Below are 8,631 nucleotides of genomic sequence, written 5' to 3' on the forward strand. Positions count from 1 at the left end.
CTCATCATCCCACCTCATCGCCTGTCTCACCTCATCCTCCTGTCTCATCATCTATCTCAGCATCCCATCTCATCATCTCATCTTGTTGTCTCATCTTGTCTCATCTCTTCATCTCATCTCAACTTCCCATCTCATTGTCTCATCTCATCTCGTCATCCCGTCTCATCATCCTGTCTCGTCATCTCTTGCCATCTTCTCATTTCATCATTTCATCTCATCTAGTTGTTCCATCTCATTGTTCTGTCACCATGCATCCTCTCTTCTCACCTTCCTCTGTTGTCATCCTGTCTCAGCTCCCTCTCTCGTCTCACAGTCTCATCTCCTCACCCCACCTCATCTTCTAATTTCATTGTCTCATCATCTATCATCCTGTCTCATAATTTTGTCTGATTGTCTCATCTCATCTCGTCATACTGTATTCACATCTCATTTCATCTTGTCATCTCATACTGTCATCTCATCTCATCATCCCATCTCGTCTTCCCTCTCATCCATTATTGGGATGAATTCATGAATTGGAAAATTCAATATTGCAGAGATGTTTACTGTCCTCCAAATAAGGGTATACTACCCCTTGTAGCTTTTCAGTTTTTACTGCAGTCAATGCAGTGCCAATCATTAGACAAATTCTCAACAGGAGGTAGAAATCTGCGAGTTTATTTTGTCATTTACTTTACTTTTGGTAATTTTAATGACATTTTTAACTACTTTGGAAAACGAAAAATTAATATATCAACTATATCTCATCTCGTCTCATCATCACATCTCATCTCATCCTTTCACCTCGTCATCTCCTCTCATCTCATCATCCCATCTCATTGTCAAGTCTTCCCATTTCATCTCGTCTCGTCATCTCATCTCATCTTGTTGACTTGTGCCTTTGTTCTGTCTAGTCATGTCATTTCATCTAGTCTCATCTCATCATCCCGTCTCATCAGCTCATCCCCTATTTTTGTCATTTCATCTCATCATCTCATCTCATTTCATCATCCCGTCTTGTCGTATTGTCTCATCTCATCATCCCACTTTGTCATCCTGTCTCATCTCCTTGTCTCGTCGCACAGTCTCATCTCATTGTCCACCTCATCATCTCATCTCATCATCTCATCATCTTGTCATCTCATCTCATAGTTTTGTCTCATTGTTTCATCTCATCTCATCACCCTGTCTTGTCTTCTCATCTCTTCTCGTCATCTCATAGTCTCATCTCATCTCATCTGTTCCCATCTCTTCATCACGTCTCATCATCTCATCTGAATGCATCATATTGTCTCATCTCATCTTCTCATCTCCTCAACTCATTTTGTTGTTTCATCTCATTATCTCATTTAATCTCGCCATCCATGTCGTTTTCCTGTCTCACCTTGTCACCCCATCTCGTCATCCCATCTCATCTCCCTGTCTCATCTCATTGTTTCATCTCATCATCTCATCTCATCATCCCTTCTCATAGTTTCATCTCATCATCTAGTCTCATCTCGTCATTGCATCTTGTCATCTCATTTTGTCTCATCATCACATTATCACATCTCATCGGATGGTTTCATATCATTGTCACATCTCCTCATCTCATCTCTTATTGTTTTCCCATCTTGTCATCACATCTCATCTCCCTGTCTCATCTCACCATCTTGTTTCATCATCTTGTCTCATCATCTCATCATCTCATCTCATAGATTCATCCCCTTGTCCCATCTCATCTTGTCATCCTATCTCATTGTCTGTCTCATCATCCCATCTCATCTTCTCATCATCCTCTCATCTCATCTCATACCGTCATCTCATCTCATCTCGTCATCTTGTCTCATCATCCTATCTTATCCTCTGTCTTATCATCCCATCTTATTGTTTCATGTTGTTATCTCATCTTGTGCTCTCATCTCCTCTATTCTCATCATCTCGTCTCATCTCATTGTCCTATGCTGTCATTCCATCTCCTCATCTTGTCTCTTCTCATCTTCCCATCTTATCATCCCATCTCCTCTCCTTGTCTTCTCATCTTTTCTCATCTCACTGCCTCATCTCATTGTCCCATCTTGTCTTCTCATCATTTCATCTTGTCATCTCAGCTCAAATCATTGCCCTGTCTCATCATCCCATCTCATTGCTTCACCTTGTTGTCTCATCTCATTCATTGTCCCATCTCATTGTTCCATATTGTCATCTCTTCTCATCTCATTATCCCATCTTATCTCCTTGTCTCATCTCATCATCTCATCTCATCTCATTGTCCTGTCTTGTCTTCTGGACCTGTCTCGTCATCTCATCATCTCATCTCATATTGCTTTCTCTTCTCAAAGTTTCATCTCGTTGTCTATTCATCTCATTCTTTCATCTCATAGTTTCATCTTATCATCCCATCTCATCTTGTCATCCCTTCCCATCACCCCTTCTCATCACCCATCTCACCTCGTCATCCTGTCTCATCATCTGTCTCATCATCCCATCTCATCATCCCATCTCATCATCTCATTACATCTTGTCGCCTCATCTCATCTCATCATCCTGTCTCCTCATCCCATCTCATCATCACATCTCAACATTTACTTCAACATCTCATGTCATCTCTATTTTCTGTCTCATCATCCCATCTCGTCGTCTTCCCTTCCTCCCATCACATCATCTCTTCTTGTAGTCAATCTCCTCCCACCTCATCATATTATTGGATATCATCACCCCATCTTGTCATCCCATTTCATCCCGTCTTCCTGTCTTGCTTCCCTACTCATTGTGTCATCTCATTGTCCTATCTCAACGTCTCATCTCATCTCGTCATCCTGTCTTGTCAACCCATCTAATCATTTCATCTTCTCTTCATGTCTCATCATCTAATAGCCTCATCTCTCATCATTTCTTCTCATCTCATCATCCTGTCTCATCATCCCATCTTATCTCCCTGCCGCATCCCACCATCTTGTCTGATCATCTTATCTTGTCTCATCTTGGTGTCTCGTCTCATCATCCTGTCTCATTGTCCCATCTCATCACCTCATCTCATCTCCTCATCCCTTCTCATTGTCTCATTTCCTTTTGGTATCTCATCATCTTATCTCATCTCCTCTGCATTTCTTATCATCCTGTCTAGTCTTCTTATCTCATCTCCTCTTCTCGTCTCATCTCATCATCCTGTCTCATCCTATCATCCTCTATTCTTGTCATTTCATCTCGTCGTCTCATCTCATCTCCTCGTCCCATCTCATCTTCCCTTTCATCCATTATTGGGTTGAATTCATGAATTGGAAAATTCAGTATTGCAGAGATTTCAACTCTCCTCCAAATAAGGGTCTACTACCCCTTGTAGGTTTTCAGTTTTTACCCCAGTGAATGCAGTGCAAATCATCAGGCAAATTCTCAACAGAAGGTTGAAAGTTGAGAGTTGATTTAGTCATTTTCTTTAGTTTTTTTAATTTTAATGACATTTTTAACTACATTGAAAGACCAAAAATTAATATATGAAATGTATCTTGTCTCGTCTCGTCATCTCATCTTATCTCATCCTCTCACCTCGTCATCTCATCTCATCTCATTATCCCATCTCATCATTTTGTCTCCTCTTTTATCTCATCATCTCATCATCTCATCTCATCTTGTTGACATGTGTCTTTGTCCTGTCTTTTCACGTCATCTCATCTTGTCTCATCTCATCATCCCATCTCTTTGGCTCATCCCCTATATTTGTCATTTCATCTCATCATCTCATCTCATCTCATCATCCCATCTCGTCATCTTGTCTCATCTCATCATCCCATCTTGTCATCCTGTCTCATCTCCCTGTCTCATCTCACAGTCTCATCTCCTCACCCCACCTCATCCTCTCTTGTTATCATCTCATCATCTTGTCTCATTTTGTAGTTTCATCTCATTGTCTCGTGTCATCTTGTCATCCTGTCTTGTCATCTTGTTTCATTTCATCACGTCATAGTCTCAAATCATCTCGTCTTCTCATCTCTTCATCATTTCTTGTCTCATTTCAACTCACAATACTGTCTCATCTCATCTTCTCATTTCCTCATCACATCTTGTAGTATTATCTCATTAACACATCTAATCTCGTCATCCCATCTCATTGTCCTGTCTCATCTTGTCATCCCATCTCATCGTCCCATCTCCTATCCATGTCTCGTCTCATTGTTTCATCTCATCATCTCGTCTCATCAATGCTTCTCATCGTTTCATCTTGTCATCTCATCTCAAATCATCATCCTGTCTCACCATCCCATTTCATTGTCCCATCTCATCGTTTCATCTTGTCTCATCTCATTCATCATCCCATCTCATCGGTCCATCTCATCATTTCATCTCATCTCATCATCCTATCTTATCATCTTTTCTCATCTTGTCATCTCATCTCATCTCATTGTCCCATCTCATCATCTCATCTCATCTTGTCATCCCCTCTCATCTTGTCCCATTGTTTGTCTCATCTCCTAATCCCGTCTCATTGGCTCATACTCCATTTTTGTAATTTCATCTCATCTCATCAACGCATCTCTTCATCTTGTCTCAGCTCATCATCCCATCTTGTCATCCTGTCTCAAATCGCAGTCTCATCTCATCGCCTCACCTGATTGTCTCATCCTTGCATGTCATCATCTTGTAATCTCAACTCATAGTTTCATCTCATTGTCTCGTCTCATCTCATCATCCTGTCTTGTCATCTCGTCTCATCTCCTCATCTCATAGGCTCATCTCATCTCATCTTCTCATCTCTTCATCACATCTCAACTTGTCGTACTGTCTCATCTTGGCTTCTCATCTCCTCTTCTCATTTCATTGTTTCATCTCATTATCTCATCTAATCTCATCATCCCACCTCCTCATCAGATCTCATCTCCCTGCCTCAACTCCTCATTTCATCTTGTCATCTCATCTCGTCATCTCATTTCATCTTGTTGACTTGTGTCTTTCTCCTGTCTAGTCACGTTGTCTCATCTTGTCTCATCTCATCATCCTTTCTCATTGGCTATTCCCCTATTTTGTCATTTCATCTCATCATCTCATCTCATCTCATCATCCCATCTCATCATCTTGTCTCATCTCATCATCCCATCTTGTCATCATCTTTCATCTCCCTGTCTCATCTCACAGTCTCATCTCATCACCCCACCTCCTCATCTCATCTCATCATCTCATCATCTTGTCTTCTCATCTCATAGTTTTGTTTCATTTTCTAGTCTCATTTCGTCATCCTGTCTTGTCATCTCATCTTGTCTCATCATCTCATAGGCTCATCTCATCTCATTTTCTCATCTCTTCATCATGTCTCATCATCTCATCTCAACTCTTTGTTCTGTCTCATCTTGTCTTCTCATCTCCTCATCTCATCTCATCATTTCATCTCATTATGTCTTCTAATCTCATAATCCCATCTTGCTGTTCCATCTTATCTTGTAATCCCATCTCGTCATCTCATCTCGTCTCCCTGTCTCATCTCATTGTTTCTTCTCATCTCATCTCATCATCTTGTCTCATCATATCATCCCTTCTTGTCATCTCATCTCATCTCGTCATCTCATCTCATCTCCTCATCTCGTCTCATCTCTTCATCCCATCTTGTCACCTTGTCTCATCTCATTGTCTAATCATCTCTTTATTTCATCTTGTCATCTCATCTCATTCATTGCCCCATCTCATCATTCCATCTCAACATCTCTTCTCTTCTCATCATCCTGTCTTATCATCTTGTCTCATCTCATCATCTCATCTCATCTCATTTTCCTATCTCATCATCTCATCTGAACTTGTCATCCCCTCTCATCATCCCTTCTCATCATCTGGTCTCCTCTCATCATTCCCTCTCATCATCCCATCTCATTGTCTCATCTCATCTCATCATCTCACTGTCTGAACTCATCTAATTGCCTTGTCTCATCTGGTTATCACCTCTCATCATCCCATCTCATCATCTCTTCTCATGTCATCATCCCATCGCGACATCCCATCTTGTCTCCCTATTTTGTCCCTCCATTTTATCTCATAATCTCATCTTTTCTCATCTCAGTTTCTTGTCATCTCATCATCCCATCTCATCATCCTCTCATCCTCTCGTCTCATCTCATTGTCCCATCTCATTGGCCCATCTGATCTCATTGTCCACTCACGTCATCCATCTCGTCACCCTGTCTCATCTTCTTGTCTCATCTATTCATCTTGTCATCCCATCACATCTCTTGATCTCATCTCGTCACCTTGTCTCATCAAGTTATCCCATCCTGTCATCCATCTCATCATCCCATCTCATTGTCTCATCTTGTCACCACATCTTGTCAGCTGTCTCCCCGTATTGTTTCATCTTGTCATCTCATCTCAGCATCCCAACTCCTCATTTCATCTCCTTGTTTCGTTTCATCTCATTGTCCCATCTCATCATCCCATCTCATCATCTCATCTCATCTTGTCATCCCGTCTCATCATCTTGTCTCATCATCTCATCATCTCATTATCTCTTCTCATCATTTCATCTCATCATCTCTACTCATCTTGTCGTCCCATCTTGTCATCCCTGCTTATCATCCCATCTCATCTCCCTGTCTCTTCTTTTCATCTCATCTCGTTGTCTCATCTCATCATCTTGCTCATGTTCTCATCTCATAGTTTCATCTCATCGTCCCAACTCAACTTGCCATCCTGTCATCTGTCTCAACATCCTGTTTCATCATCTCCACTCATCGACCCATCTTTTCTTGCTTGTCACATCTCATCTTGTCATTCCATCTCATTTTCCCATCTCATCTCTTCATCCTGTCTGATCATCCTGTCACATTTTCCCATTCCATCATCCATCTCACCGTCCCACCTCATCATCTCATCTCATCATCTCTTCACATCTCATCTTGTCATCTTGTCTCATCTCGTCATCCTGTCTCATCATTCCATCTCCTTGTCCTGTCTCTTCTTGTCTTCTGTCTTGTCATCCCATCTTGTCTCCCTGTCCCTTCATCTTGACTCATCTTGTCATCTCATCTCATCAATCAATCTCATCATCTTGGTGTTTCAACTCATCATCTTGTCTCATCTCCTCATCCCATCTCATCACCCATCTCACCTCGTCACCCTTTCTCATCACCCATCTCATTATCCCATCTCATCATCTCATCTCATCATCCCATCTCATTGTCTCATCTCATCTCATCTTGTCTCATCATCCTGTTTCATCATCTCATGTCACCTTCTTGTCTCATCATTTCACCTCATCTAGTTTTTCCATCCTGTCCTTCCATCTCCACGTCTCCTCTCTTCTCATCATCCTCTCTTGTCATCCCGTCTCATCTCCCTGTCTCGTCATCTCATCTCATCTCATTGTCCCATCTTGTCATCTCATTTTGCCAGGTCCTTCTCTTGGTCAAGGGGTGGCAGGGGGTAGCATCAGTGCTAGGCAGAACTGTCCCTTGCACACAGTCTTGGGACAACTTGAGGGTGAGGACGCTGAGCCAGATATCTGAGGGTGCCTTACAGTGAAACCGCAAATGGTCTTGCCCCATTGGGGAGCTTGAGTCTCTGGCCCCATGCACCCTTCCATCACCCACACACTCACCTCCGGATCCAGTGACACCAGCTCCATGAGCAGCCAGAGCTCCTTGAACTGGGCAAGCTGCATCGTACCACCGCCAGACCACCCTCACACCTCTGGTGGCCCTGACTGTACCCCCTCTGTAGTCTCCTGGTCCTGGGTTCTGCACCCTCACTCCCCCATGCTTCCAACCCCCCCGCTCCCTGGGCACTCAGGCTGGGCCATCCACCCATACTGCCACAGCACTTGCACTCCAGCTCCCTCCATCACCCAGTGCCACCATGCCCATTGGCTACCTGTGTGAGGGGCAGGGCCTCCAAAGCCCCTCCCCAGTCCCCACAGAATGCTATTCCCCACACGAACCCCCTCCCACACAGTGCAGACTATGTGGGCCCCACCTCCACACCAGCCTTTCATGGGCCCTCTGCTCTGCACAGTGTGGCTCCTCCAACCCAACCCCTGCAGAGGCCACTCCAGGGTCTCCACTCTACCCCCTTAACTCATCTGAGAATTGGTCCCCAACTGTTCCTGCTCCATCAGAAGGAGGGGCCCCATTGCTGCCCACCCCTACACAAATACAGGGTATCCTGATCCCCGTGGAGGCTTGAAAGTAAACTGGGCCCAGTTTTCCATAGGCCTTCACTGTAGAGGCCCTGGGGACCACCTACTCTCTACAAGTTTCTGCCCCAGTGTGGAAGCTGGAACTGGAATCTCTCTAGGGATTTCAGTGTACCAGCCCCAGGTGGGCTTCAGTTCTTCTGTCACCACCACCAGGACCCCCAGCGCCCCTAGTGTTTGCAGGCTTTGCTCGATTGTGTCCTCCTATCATGTGGGGGAGATCCTTCCAAACCAGACCTCCCTGGAATCTCTCCAGCTGCTGGCCCAACTCAGACTGGGTTGGGCTTGTACCCTCTCGGAAGTGAGCAGGAAACCAGGCTCTCAGAATTGACCTGGTGGGCTGGGTGAGGAGTGAAAGGGTGTGGTGGGGACTTCCCCCTGGAGAGATTCAGCCTCCACCTAAAAAGGGCTTAGGGGACCAGCTGTGAGGTTTGTTCACACGTGGGGGAGGGGGAAGATGGGCTTGTTGGTCTCACGAGTGGTGAAAACTGGCCAGTTATTAG

Source organism: Tamandua tetradactyla, chromosome Y (assembly GCF_023851605.1).
Source record: "Tamandua tetradactyla isolate mTamTet1 chromosome Y, mTamTet1.pri, whole genome shotgun sequence".
NCBI classification, from domain to species: Eukaryota; Metazoa; Chordata; class Mammalia; order Pilosa; family Myrmecophagidae; genus Tamandua; species Tamandua tetradactyla.